Source organism: Petaurus breviceps, unplaced genomic scaffold (assembly GCF_028583685.1).
Source record: "Petaurus breviceps papuanus isolate PSGF00001 unplaced genomic scaffold, PetGlider_PUasm1.0 90594, whole genome shotgun sequence".
Lineage (NCBI taxonomy): Eukaryota > Metazoa > Chordata > Mammalia > Diprotodontia > Petauridae > Petaurus > Petaurus breviceps.
In genome coordinates, this window is record NW_027187281.1 from 2,359,646 (window position 1) to 2,374,973 (window position 15,328).

General features: G+C 36.4%; 1 protein-coding gene across 1 annotated transcript in view; it reads left to right on the forward strand.

The window, feature by feature from the left end:
- The window catches only part of EBPL (EBP like), a 48,767-nt gene that overhangs the window by 566 nt on the left and 32,873 nt on the right, over positions 1 to 15,328 (forward strand). The gene's annotated exons all lie outside the window — the stretch shown is intronic.

The window sequence follows — 15,328 nt, forward strand, 5'->3', positions numbered from 1 at the left end:
GTGTGTGTGTGTGTGTGTGTGTGTGTGTGTGTGTGTGTGTGTGTGTGTGTGTGTGTGTGTGTGTGTGTGTGTGTGTGTGTGTGTGTGATAAACAGCCTCGCAGTCCTGAAGCCTTGGGTTCCAGCCCATCTCATACGTGCTGCTTGAGCAAGCCTGGGCAGTAGTGCCCTGGGCAACTTTCTAATACTATAGGACAGCAGCTGCCAATTTACATTAGTGTTGGGCGTTTCCTCACCTCGTGTGACCTACCCCAGCGATTGCAGAGATCCACACCAGTACATCAAAAAGTAATAAATAAACTCAATGTCAAGCTATTGCATGAAGCATTTCACGATAACCCCCCACACACACACTGCTAGTGCCCTCCCACCCAAAACACCTTGTATTTCACTACTCTGCATATATTTATATTAATTAACTTTATATTCGTGCTGCATATATGATTATATAAACTCATCTCTCTTATTAGAGTGTAAGCTCGTTGCAAGTAGGGACTGTTTTCAAATTTTAAACATTATTTTTTATTCTACACTTAATCACACATTCGCAAGTGAGCATTTCTCTGTACAAAGTAGAACAGATCGTCTATATATGAAACCGCAAATCGCTATTACAACTTTATTTTAAAATTGTAACCTGTTACTTTCTAATTTAATTTTTTTCAATGAACAAAATTACATTTTCTCTCCCCACACTCCTCCTTTGGGAGAGAGAGAGACAGAAACAGAGATAGAGAGACAGAGAACCCTTGTAACAAATATACAGTCATAAAGTACAAATTCTCTCATTGAGTAAGTGCAAAAGATATGTTTCATTCTGTTTCAAGTCCTATCCCCTTTCTGTCATAAGATAGGTAATGTATTTCATCATTAGTCCTCTGCACTCATGGTTGGTCATTGTACTGATCCTAGTTCTAAGGTCTTTCAGAGTTGTTTGGTTTTACAGTGTTGTATAAATTGTTCTGGTTCTGCACCCTTAACTATGCATTGGTTCATACAGAGTCTTCTAGGTTTCTCAGATCCCCTTCATAATTTCTTATTCCATTGCTGGGGACTGTTTAATTTTCTGTACTTATATCCCTAGTGCCTAGAAGATATACCTGCTATGTAGCAGACATTTAAAAAATATATGTTGATTGATTGGTAGAAGGACATTCCAGGAAGATGGAATCAAGTGGACAAAGTCTAAGAGGAAATCTGGAAAGTATAGGCCATGATTTTGAGAAACAGTAGTGGAGTTTGGCTCTGGAATAGGGTATGTGAAAAGACACATAAAGAAAAGAGTTGGATAGATAGTTTGGAAATAAACTTCAAAGGACTTTGAAAAAGAAATTTATACTAGATTCAGTAGGTGATGGCAACTCACTGAAGAAAAGAATGAGCTGACAGAGCTATTTAGCTAACCCAGCCCTATCAGTTTAGCCTATCATTTAAATTTTAAAAGGAGTTAAAGATGAAAAAATTTATCCTAGAGTCAATAGGGAGCCAGTGGCATTTATTGAGTAAGGGAATGACTTGGGCTTTAGGAAAATCACTTTGGTAATTATATGAAGGACGAACTGGAAAGAAGAGACAGCACAAAGACCGATGAAGAGACTATTGCAATAGTCCAGGTGAGAGGTGATGTAGCATGAACTTAAATGGTAGATATAGGAATGGAGAAAAGGGGGGCATGGGAGAAAAATGGAGATAGACCTGCTGAGATTTAGCAACTGATTGGATATGTGAGGTGAGGAGTTAAAGATGATACTAAATTAGGAGAGCCTAGGTCTCTATAGAGATAGTAGGGACATCTGGAAAGGGAAAGGTTTGGGGGAAAATAGAAGTTAATGATATCTCCCCACTGTTTCCTCCTGACACTTGCCTAGAATCACAAAATATCAAAAATGAGGAGAAGAGATGGAAAGAGATGGAGTCTGAGATGCTATATAGTCATAGAATTATAGGTGTTATGACTGAAAGGACTTTAGATGCCACTTAACCCTATATTTGGATTTTCCAAATGAAAACGAAATTGAAGCCTAGTAAGTGAAGAAGTAAGTGATCCTATAGAATAAATGCTGGAGAGAACTTGGATTTTCATCTTGACTCTTCTTATTATCTGTGTGACCTTGGGTAGGGCACTTCATCTCTCTTGAGTCTCAGTTTCTTTTGCTGCATAATGGTACTAGCAAGTTAGAATAAATGATTGTTACAGTCCCACCTTTATATTGATTTCTTAGCAAGTGACTAATCAGGAATGAAAACTCAGTTCTGACTGTTACATCCAATGTTCTGTAGGATGATTTTTTAAAATTTATTTCTATATTTTGTTTTTTATGTAGCCTTTATTTCACAACATGTCCCTCACTCCCTAATCCAGAAAAGCTATCCTTTAAATCAAAAATTAGAAAAGAAAGAAGGGAAATTGAATAAGCTCCCAAAGGGAAAAAAGGGGGGACCAGATGACTTTACAAACAAATTCTAGCAAACATTTCAAGAAATAGTTAATTTCAGTATTACAAAAACTATTTGAAAAAATAGAAGGGGTCCTGTAAAATTCTCCAAATATAGTCCTAATATAATATCATGTAACATAGCATAATATATGTATATATATGTATATATATATATATATATATATATATATATATAAAACATCTAAACCAAAGAGAGTCAAAACAGAAAAAGAATACTAAATACCAATATCCCTAATAAATATTGAAGCAAGAAATATAAATAAAACATAAGCAAAGTGACAACATATCACAAAGATTATTCACTATGATGAGGTTTGATTTGATATTAGAAATTTAAGGTTGACTCAATAATAGGAAAACTGTAAACAAAATGTGCCATGTTAATAACAAGAACAACAAAAATCACATCAATAAATTCAAAAAAAGCTTTTGATAAAATATAACATCCACTCCTGTTTTTTTTAAACCTAGAAAACATAGGAAAAATGGACCTTTCCTTAATATGTTAAGGCATGTCTTTCTAAAACTAAGAACAAGCCTTTATGTAATGGAAGTGAACTAGAAGTCTTTCCAATAAGATCAAAAGTAAAGCAAGGATGACCTCTCTTCTTTAATGTAGTGCTATAAATACTATGGCTATAATATAAGAAATACATAATGCAAGAAAAAGAAGTTAAAAGAATGTGCATAGGCAAAGAAGAAATACTTTTTTGCAAATAATATGATGGTTTACTACAGAACCTTTAAAGCCAATTAAAAATTAATCAAAACAATAAGTTAATCAAAGTTGCAAGATGCAAAATAAATCCATATAAATCATCAGCATTTCCGTATGTTACCAACAAAATCCAGCAAGAAGAGATAGAGAAGTTCCAGTTGAATTACTACAGACTTTATAAAATACCTGGGAGTCTAACTACAAAGATATACACATATATGAATACAACCACAAAATAATTTTTATGGTAGTAGAGACATGCTTATATAATTGGAGAAATGTTAAATGCCTACAAATAGGCAGAGCTAATATAATAAAAATGACAATACTATATAAATTAATTCACTTATTCAGTATCATGCCAAACTACTTCATAGAGCTACAAAAAAAATAAGTCATCTGAAAGAAAAAAGGTCAAGAATTTCAAGAGAATGCAAAAGGTGAAAAGGAAGGGGACCTAACAGTACCGGACCTTATATTTTACTACAAAGCAATAATCATCAAACCAGTTAATTACTAGTTAAAAATAGAAGACAATCTGTAGTACAGAGTAAGTACACAACATAGAGAAGCAAATGAACCTAGTATTAGATGAACCCTAAGGCCCCAGATAGAAAGAAAATAATTCACTATTTGACAAAAATTTCTGGGAAAATTGGACAGAAATCTGAAAAATTGTGTTTAGACCATCATCTCACATCATATGACAAGCTCCAAATGGATAAATGACCCATATATAAAAGGTCATATAAACAGTGGAGCAAAAATAAATCACCTTTTAGATCTATAGACAGGAGAAGAATTCCTGACCAAACAAGGGATAAGAGATCACAGAAGATAAGATATACAGTCTTGGTTATATAAAATTTAAGAGTGTTACAAACAATTGAACACAACTACAATTAAAAGGAAAACAGTTAAGTGGGAAAACATCTTTATAGCAAAGTTTCTCCAATTTGGCATTTTCAAGAAGTATAAGAATCTGATTCAAATTTATAAGAAATAATTCCCCAACTGATAAATGGCCAGAGGATATTAACAGATGGTTCTGAAGGAAGAAATCCAAGTTATTTATAGTCATATGAAAAAACATACTCTAAATCACTAATAAGAGAAATACACATTAAAGTTACCCCAAAATTCCTTTTCTCACCCAGCAGATTGACAAAGTTGATAAAAATGGAAAATGAAAAAGGTTGGAGGGGAGGAAAAGCATTGGAGTCTGAATGCAGATCAAAGCATGCTATTTTCACTATTTTTTTCTTTGTGGTTTTTCCCTTTTGTTCTGATTGTTCTTTCATAATGTAACTGATGTGGAAATATGTGTAATATGATTGTATATGCATAACCTATGGCAGATTGTTTGCTATCTTAGGGAGAGGAGAAAAATTGGGAACTCAAAATCTTTGAAAAATGAATGTTGAAACCTATTGTTACATATAATTGGAAAAGAATAAAATAGTATTAAAAAAAAAAGAAAAAGGTTGGAGAGGCTGTGGGAAAACCTTCTCCCCTTCAGAATTCTCAGCAATGGCTAGATTCAGTTCTGTTTTCCTGGAGTTTGTGTTGGCTTCTTGGTATGGCTCCTTTCCCATTGATTACCCTGCAGGCTACAGGTTCATTAGCTAAAGCTCAATCTAGCTTCCCTGGGAGGGCCCTTCTACACATCTGCTGCCTTCTGGATGTCTTTGTACTTTTGAACTGAATGGAGCAACTTATTTCTATCTCTTTTCCATTTTCTTTCTCAGTACCCTCTTTCCAGATCCTACTGGAGTGCATATGGGAAAGCTAGACTTCTCTACAATCTTTCACATCACTAGCTTAAGCAAAAGTCCCTCGATTTCACATAACTGACATATAATCTGATATTTTTCTTTTTTGATCACCTCTATCTCTGGTTTAGTCAAGAACTCTTCTCCCTAGTTATAATCATGTCAGGTGCCTAATCTTGTTCTCTATTAAAAAATATATTTGAGTCACTTATCCATTTTGAACTTAATGTAGGATAAAGTATTAAACAGGAAAATAAACTTCATTTCTGCCAAATCACTTTCCAATTTTCCCAGCAGTTCTTGCCAAATAAAAAAATTCATTTGTTTCTGATTCTTTATTTAATCTGTTCCACTGATCTGCTTTTCTATTTTTTAATCTGTACTAAATAATCTTCATCGTCCCTGCTTTATAGTCTAATTTTAAACCTACCTTCATTCCTACTATTTTTCTCCATTATTTTCCTTGATATTCTAGACTTCTTTGTCTTCCAAGTAAAATTTCATATTATTACTTGTCCAATTTTCTTAAATATCCCTTTGGTTTGATTAATATAATTGTACTTATGCAGATCTTTATTGTTCATTGGGAGATTGGTGGCTCCCAAATATTTTATGCATTTTGCATAAATTTTTTATTTTATTTATTATTCTTTTATTTGTTTGTTTATTATTCTTTTAAATGGGATTTCCCTTTCTATTATGTCCTCCTTGGCTTCTTTGTGTTGCTCAGAATTTCTAAACTAGTGGTGTTCTGGGAGTAAGGTGTGATTTTTTTCCCCCAGACAAAAAATTCTAGAATCCCTGGAGGAAACACTGAACAGTACAGCTCTTGAGAAAACACTGAATAAAGCATTTTACAAAGATTTGTCCCTGTCTCTCCTTCTCTTCATACTAGGAAGCCCTCAAATTCTCATTACATAAATAAATCCACACATTATAAATATCAAGCCTGGTCACAGTATATAATCTTTGTGATAAATTGCTATAGTCATTTTGCTAATATTTTATTTAAAATTTTTTCATCAATATTCATTAGAGATATTTGTATAGTTTTCTTTCTCTGTTTTGATTCCAGTCCGGGTATTATATTTTTGTTCACTCATTTTTTCAGTTGTGTCCAACTCTTCATGACTCCATTTGGGGTTTCCTTGGCAAAGATACAAGAGTGGTTTACCTTTTCCTTCACCAATTAATTTTACGGATGAGGAAACTGAGGCAAACAGGGTTAAATGACTTGCCAAGGGTAAGTGTCTGATGCTGGATTTGAACTCAGGAAGATACCCAACACTGTATCCACTATTCCACTTAGCTGCCCTAAAATTTTATTATGTTATGTCATGTCATGTCATGTTATGTTTTCTCTCAATATTATAACAGATTTGGAATCAGAGGATTCAGACCCTGGCTCTTTTATTTACTATTTGGGTCACCTTAGGCAAATAGCTTCCCCCCTCTGTGCCTCAGTTATCTCATCTGGAAAATGCTGAGATTGTAGTAGTCTGTAAGATCTTTACCAGCTCTAAAGCCTATGGATGCTATGAGTTATAAATCCCCATCTTCTTCCCCACAACTTTTTATCCTCTCTTACTTTCCTATTGTCTATCTCACTCTCTCTGACATATTGTGATAGATATGAATATATATTATATGTATCCCATGGATGCTTTCCTTCCATTGTCCCTGATTGTCTAATGAAAGTAGAGCAACTGTAGAATGCTGTGTCTGAAAAAAACCTCCGGAGGATCAAGAGACCTGTCAGAGATGAAAGGTCACATCCCTGAACTCTGCCCTGGGAGTTTGTTAACAAAGGTGGGATCATGTGCTAGAACTTTTAAAGATTCTGAAAACAAACCAGGCACCTGGAAATCAATCTTTTGAAGCCATCTGATTACAGCCAACAACCCAACAGAATGTCGCGTGAATGTGTGTGTGTGTGCACTCATGTGCACAGGATGGGGGTGAGGCACCTTGTATTTGTTTTTATCCTGGTTAGAGGAAAAGCCCAAGGTGATGATGAAAGGCCATCAAGTATAACTTTCTCATTTTACAAGTGAGGAAGCTGAGACAGAAGGTACATGATTTTCTTAAAGTCATACATCTAGAAGGTGTCAGAAGTGGGATTTCAAGCCAGATCTTTATTCCAAGACCAGTACCCAAGCTACCCTACACCACGCTGCACCTTCATATGGGAAAATGGGTGCAACTGAGCCTCTGATACATTAGTCATGTAACGATGGACATGTCATTTAACCCCTCATTCTCCGGTAGCTTTAGAAGATTGTGTAGAGCTGGGGGTTTTAATATTTATTTGGTATCATGGACCCTTTTTACTTTCTGGTGAAGCTTATGGACCCTTTCTCAGAAAACTGGATTTAAATGCAAAAATACAAGGGGTTACAAAGGAAATCAAAATTATATTGAAATACAGTTAACAAAGTATTTTTAAAAGCAAGTTAACCCTAGGGTTAAGAATTTCTGTTCTACAACAGATTATAATCTGTCTTGGTAGAAAGAGCATCCCCACTGGTGAAATCCCAGGTCCACAGATTCCAAATTCAGTATAATTCAAGGTGTATGTAGGCTACCTAGTGAAAATATTACAGCATTTTTATTTTGCAGGATTGCCATGGGGAAAGCACAACATAATTTATGGTAAATTTTTATTGACCTGTAGCAGATCCAAAAAAAATACAAAATCAGCTGTGTATTTGAAGTCCTCCTATAGAATAGACCTTCATATCAAGGCTGTCTTTCATTTCTCCATACTTATATCCTTTGCTCTGTTCTTCTTACCCTTCTGCCTATTTCCTTTGGAGGGGTAAAGGAAACTTTTACTACCTTTCTCCCTTTGCACACACTATCTATTCTTCTCTGGGCCTCTTATCCTCTTTCCCCATTTGGAATCTATCCCCTATCTCAGCTCTTAGAAGTTCCTTCTGACCCACCCAAAACTGACTTGAAGATAAAACCAAGAATGAGAAGCAGCAATCTTCCTGCCCCCCAAATAAAACAAAAAAACAAGGATAAATTAATATTTAGGTAATACTAATGAATTTTAAAAAGACAAATGTGGAAAGACTTACAGGGTGGTACAGAATGAAGAAAACAGTGTTAAAACAGCAATATACAAAAAAAAAACAATAAAATAAAACAGCAGTGGACATAGAGATGGAACAGAGGGGAGCAAATAAGTTCTTTCAATATGCTCATAGTTTGGACTTTATGACTTAATTTGTGATTTAGTCCCTTTTATATTTATTTGATCAAGATTCCCTTATTTTTTTTTTCAAATTTTAAATAAATTATATATTTACTAACAGCTAGCTGGCTTCCCACAAGTGAAAAACACACTAGGATGGGGGTATTCAGACAGAAAAATTGTTTGTCTGCCATGGAGCAGTAAAATGGAGACAAGCTTTGAATTTATGATACTTGAGATTGAAACCTAGCTCTGGCATTTACTTTCCTAAGTACCCTTAGGCAAATTACTTAACCTCCCTGGTCTTCAGCAGCAGCTAGATGGTACCAATTCCCAGAGCACTAGGCCTGGAGTCTGGAAGGCCTGAGTTCAAATCCAGCCTCAGACACTTACTAGCTGTGTGACCCCGGGCAAGTCACTTACCCCTGTTTGCCTTAATCCACCTGAGAGGGCAACCATTTTAGTATCTTTGCTAGGTAACTGTTAGATAATTTGCTAGATAATTCTTTGCTAGGAAACTCCATGGACAGTATTAGAGTGCTATGGTTCATGCGGTCATGAAGAGTTTAACATGACTAAATGAAAGCAACAACTTGGTCCTTACTTTCTTCGTTTGTAAAATGAGAGTTGAACTCAATGACCTCTCTTGTCCCTTCCAGTCCTAAATCTATGGTTCTGTGACTATCTTTAGGATATTAGTACCTCTGGACAATTTATATTTTGTTACATGACTATGAAGCAATATCTAATTCTTCACAAATATTTGTCTATTGTTGTCATTTTTGTTCTTTGGTGTTACACATTTTCATCCCTTAGAGATAAAGATGCTTTATGAATGTCAGTTTCAAATTCTGCAGAAATTGTGCTTTCAGCTAATCAAAAGGCAATTAATTAGGATTTGTTCCAGTGGGTGTCCATTTAGTAGAGACTCATTTGTCTTATTCCAGCTCCCCTGGCCTACTTGACTGACTTTAAAAATCATTCATCTAGTATCTTGGTGGCTATTTATTGCTAAAGAAAAGGGGGACAGTCAATGTGGTGGTAGCTATCAAATGTGAGCTTCTGGGATCAGGGGCCATAGTGTGCCAAAGTACAATGCCTAGGGTCTTAGGGAAAGACCTGGAATTGGAAGGACCCTGGGATACACTAATCCATGCTCCTATGTAGTATAAGAAGTAATATTCTTTACAACCTCCTTAACAAATGGTCATGTAACTTCTGATAAAGCACTTGAAGTAACAAGAAGTTCACTTCTCACCATAACAGTCTATATCACTTGGGGACAGCTCTCATCATTAGGAAACTTACTCTGGAGACTAGAAAGATCACTGAGACCTGTAAAGAAGTTCCTCTAGCAGTCTGGACCATTCGCACACCCTGATTCGATTCAATTCAATTCAATAAACGTTTATTAAACCTGCTGTATCCCCAGGCACTGTCCTAAGTGCTGAAAATATAAATAATTTAAAAAAAAACCACAGACCCTGCCCTGATGGAGTTGTCAATGTAATTAATACAAAAGAAGTCTGGAGGGGAGAGAAAGGACTTATTAGGGGATGGAGTGGGCATCATGTTTGCAGAGTTCAAACCAAGCAGAGCTGCAGAAAGTGGAGAGCTGACTGAAAAGTTTGTAAAGGAAGCTGTAGGAGGAGTTTAGGGCTCCACCATCCAATCAGAGGGGAGAGGAAGCTGAGTTAACCTCATGATGATGAGATTCTAGATGGTCAGTTTATCCTGGGTAGGACATCATGCTCACACACCCTGATTCCTAACCAAGCACTACATAGCTTCAGTTTTTGTTAGATATTGTGACATATTAAAAGTTCTAAAGACATAATTTCTGGATAATTAATAATCAATGTTATTAACTAGACTAGCAGATAATTAAATGATGATCATTTGACTTTCTCTCATAAACCAAAGCCCCTTCCTGGATAATACTGAACATTTAAAAAGTCCTTTAGAAAAGAGTGTGTCCTTGAGAGTGGAAATCTACTGATTGGTTAATAATCAATGAGGGCATGAACATATTAATAAGGAGGTGGGCAAAAAGTTTTCAGCAGCTTGGGCAGAAAATGTTACCTGATCATGAGACCCAACCACCTCCAACAATCTGGGCAAAGGAATTCATCTCTGGACACAAACTAGATTTCACTAGTTGGTTTTCTCCTTCATAAACTGGGTCACCCTAAATTCTAGTGGAAGATTTGAAGGACAGATGGGGGTTTATTTCCTAAGGGCAAGATTTCAGTTAGACTGGATTCTATTTATAAGGTCCCCTAGTAAGGTGGAGTACCCCCAAGACAATATCCTTTAGAGACTGAATAATCTACAGAAATTTATTTCTGAAGGAGGAAATAGGAAAAAAACATAATCTCAATAACTGATTATTAATATGAGAAATAATCATTTCTTTACATATTATATATTTATATATACATATATATGAATATGTATAAAGTCCAGGTCAAATTGGGCCAAATCTATGTCCCTGGAACTTTGTATCCATTGCTTTTGTTAGGAGCAGGCTTGATTCCTACTGAAAACCTGTTAGTTCAAGCTCAGCAAAATGATTATAGGTCATTCAATAGTAAACAAAAGGTTTGTTTAGCTGTAGCATAGGAAGAACACTCTGCACTGAAACCTGGGGAGGCATGGCCCCATTATCTCCATATGAAAATGCCTCTGTTCTACAGTGTAGAGCATGGTGACTCTGGGTCTTAAGAAAGCTGCCAAACACTAAGGACTGGGATTCCTAATGAACCCTTTTTATTATTCCCTGAAGCATGCATAAAGCTTGTCAATATGACCAGAGGCTACCAGAAAACTACATGAAGGGAGAAGAAGCTTGAGCCTTTATCCCTCTGAGTTAATTTAGTCCTAGGGAAAAATATAGTCTCCTTTGGGGGAAATGGGTGATGAGGAAATGAGCCTAACTCATATTGGGGGCTTGGGGTGAGGGGTTAAGTAGAGGGGAAGGTGGAACATATCACAACATCCCATGCTTCTAATTGGGCCTCTGGAGTTATACAGAATAAATCCAATCTTCCATATGTCAGTCTTTTAAGTACTTGAAGTCAACTCTCATTTGAAGCTCTCTTCTCTTCTCCAGGCTAAATACCTCATGTTCTTTTAAATCATTCCATGTTATGACATGGCTTACAGACCTTGCACTGTTCTACTTTCTTTTTCCTGGATACATTTGAGTTTGCCAGTATCCCTCTTAACATGTGTTTCTCAGAACTAAGCAAAACACTCCAGATGTCTGGTCAGAGCAGAGTACATCAGAACATTTACTTCCCTTGTTAATAGCTGCATTTTCTATTTGTGTGACCCAAGATTGTATTTGTGGTTTGTTTTTTCTTAATCCAGTAACTATATTAGTTAAAATAATAATAATGGTTCCTATTTCATAACACTTTATGGTTTGCAAAGAGTTTTTTTATATATCTTACTTGATATTCACAGCCATCCTGTGAGGTAGGTGCTGTTATTAGGCTCACTTTACAGATGAGAAAGGTTTAGTGAGGTTAAGGTAAAGTTAAAGGTTAAGTCGTTTGTTCTTAATCACTCTATTAGACATCTGAGGCTATATTCAACTTCCTGACTCTAAGTCCAGTACTCCATCTACCAAGCTATGTTGTGAATTGGGCTGGAAAATGTGTTGCAAGGCATCTTTTCAGAATATCAGCCTTTATGAAACAGAAAAAAGGTTTTTTTTTTCTTTTTCCTTTTTTTCTGGTAAGAGGTGAGAAATATGTTGGAAGCCCTGGTGACAAGTACTCAGCTACTATGTGGCAGGGCTTATAGACACAGGGTGGCCATTTGATCCATTAATTTGTCATCATTTTGAAAGAGCCTGTGTCCTATCTCAGTTTTATGAGGCAGCATGTCCATTATGGCCAGTTCCCATTAAATGGAAGTCATCTCATTAGCAGGACAGCTGAGCAATACACATCTGTGAGGGTACTAAAGCCTAGTCGCTGAGGGCAGCCCTAGGAGGTCAAAACACCTGATCCATCAGTCAGTGGGGTTATTGCCATGCAATGCCATGACAACATCAACCCTCATTTGACTACCATTTTTGTGATTCAGGTTTGGAACTATGTAATGCATTAGGACAGAGTTGATAAAATAGCCCCACTCTTTCAATAGTGTCTTCTTTTTTATCTAACATCACTAAATGTTATAGGATATTCCCTGAGGTTCTTTTGAAATGCATGTTCATACAAGTGCAGTTCTAATTAAATTGAATCTTTTATTGAAATTTCCATAACATTTCTTTGAGGTTTTTTTTTTAATTAAAGCTGGAAACTAAAAACTTCAGTATATCTCCCTTAAGAAACAGCCTGATTATACCCCAGTAGCTCCTTCATTTAAGCATTTATTTTTATTAATGTCTTGGTTAAGAGCTCTATTTTAGGGATGTCTAGGCCCTTTGTAAAATTTCAGTGTCTGGTGTTCTTTTTAGGTGATGAGTGAGGCTAGAAATTGGTCACTTGATCTTGTTTTTCAGATGGGAGATTTCAGTTTGGGGCTGATTTTCTTCTTAAACATTAAGCAGTAAGGATTATTTCAGAATTTCTATTTTTGTTTTAATAACCCAATTCTTTTTGAGAGAGGTCAATTCAACAAGCATTTAGTAAGTGCCTTCGATGCCAGGCATGGGGGATTTAAAAATAAAAAATGAAAACTCCCCATTTGCAAAGAGTTTGCATTGTACTAGGAGCAAATTTACTAAGAATTCTCAGGGTTCATGGGGAATTTCACATCTTTTTCTGTTTTCTTTAATTGCTATGAAACATGGAACTTAAAATGGAATGACCAAACAAAAACCTTGACAGTCATCCACCTCCCCTTCTGCATGAATACTGCAAAGGTTAGTAGAATGGAGAACAGTTTGCATCTTAAATAAGTCGCCAGAGGAAACTGTAGCAGCATAAAGGAAAGCCTACAGAAACAGCAGTATACCGACCCAAGGGGAAACACTGCAGATTCTGTGATAATCAGCAGGTATGGCCTTACTCTGATGGATGAGGAGAAAGTGGCTTTCTGAGTGGAAGCAGGAAGTCTTTACAGTGTTCTCCTCAAAGAGACTTGCTAGGGATATGTAGTATATACCACATAGGGTTTGGAAGAAATGAATGTCAGAACTCTGGATGGGATATACCCAATGACAGCATGGCCACTAAAAGCCTTGAATAATAAATAGGAAAAATAAAATTTACCCCTTTTTCCCTTCTGAGTCATTCCTTTTTGTCTTTCATTTTTATCCTTTTTGTGCCAGCATTTAATTTTCATTGTGTTGCCAGAAATGGAAACCTGCCTTGGTTCTAGAGAGTTTCTGCAAGTACCATTTAACTGTGGGACCTTGATGTATACCATGAAAGCCATAGAGACCCACATCAGTTTCAGAGCCACCCAAGCTATGTCTTTGAAAATCTTTCTTGATGCACAGGATCATTTCTGAATGGCTGCTTGGTGGTAGCCATGGTGCTGAAAGGAATAATATTCCTGGGCCTGGCAGAAAGGAAGAGTGCCAATTGTAAGCCCGTTTGCACTGCGTATTTGTTACAGCTTTTAATAATCAAGTGGTTCACATGAATATTTACTTTTTAAACAGTGGTTTGTTTAATATTAAAGCTTGTCTGGTAGCAAAAGGGGCTGGCAAATGACTTGGTATTTCTGAGCAGCCTAACAGGATGCTCTGTATGAATAAATCATTGAATAAGTGAGTGGAAAGCATTTATTAAGTACTGACTATGTGCCAAACACTGTGCTAAGAACTGTGTATAGCCACCTCATTCTGCTTTTCTTTTCACTCGGTTTTTTGGGCTGATCCAGAGAATGAAGAGACATCTGTCCTTTTCCTTCTTTATACTCTGCTGTCTCATTGGGAGCAGAAGGTGGTTTTCATATATGTTTGTGTGGGCTGAACATGGATCACTTTGAAAGGTTAGACCCTGAGTTATTTGCAACCACCATAGATAGATGCCCCCCTCAAGAAGCCTTGTTTTATTAACTTCTGTGGACACAAACTGCAGTGTCCTAAGCCCTGTGGCAGACTGAGAAAAGGGAGCATGTCTTTTTCTAAGGCATCTGTACCTTCACGGAGATGGTTAGTGATGAGGTTAGTTGAATGGTTTCACTGGTGGCTTGCACGTCAGCCTCTGGCAACATAACCTTGTACTGTTTGCCAATGAGGGCATAGTATCAGACTAGCAGCTTACTGTAGGAAGCAGAAAAGGTTAGGACTGTTAGTGGAAGTTTACTCATTGAATCATTGCTCAAGATTAGTGGTTCTCAGCCATTTCTGTGCAGTGCTGGTGAAACCAGGAACTCCTTCTCAGTATAGTATTTTAAATGTATACAATATTCTATATAGGATTACAAAGGAATCCAATTATAATAAAATACAGGCATCATTTTTTTTTAACATTCACAGATCCTAGCTTAAGATCTCCAACCTTAGAATTAGAAGGAATCTTAGAACTCATCTAGTACAACCCCCTAATTTCACAGATGAGGAAACTCAGTTTGAGAGAGGTTAAATTACCCACCCAATATGTCACACCTAAGTGACAGGATTTGAACTCAGGTCCTGTGACTTTTATGTTAAATACTTTTGCCATTGAACCATAGACCACAGAGTAATAATCACAATGCTATTATAGTTTTTTTTTTAAATTTATATATTAGTTTAAGAAAAACTTCAGTTTCAGTTTAAGAAAGATTTTATCTCACTTGGAGTCACCCAACAGTCCTTGGGGGTGGCCATGATGTTGAAAGGCACAATATTCATGGGGATACTATAGATATTATGACCTAGGTTTTACAGATGAGGAAATCAGGGCTGAAAGAGGTTAATAACTCCCCCATCATCACACAGCTAACAAATGTCAGAAGCAAGAATTTAATCTAGTTCTTCCCATGTCCAACACTGTATCACTTTCACTATGCTATTCTCTCAATAAGTTGTTGCCAATTAGTTGTAGAATCTGGTTTGGTTACTGCTTCTTCCTGACCTGTGAACATTTCCATTGTAGAGAGGGGAGTATGATTGGAGGATATCTGCATATTTCCCTGTCTCCAGCTCAGAAACTTATCCACTTATGACCAGAAGGCACTCTAAAAATTCTTGTGGCTCATCAATTATGCTTCCCATTTTATACTTTTAGATA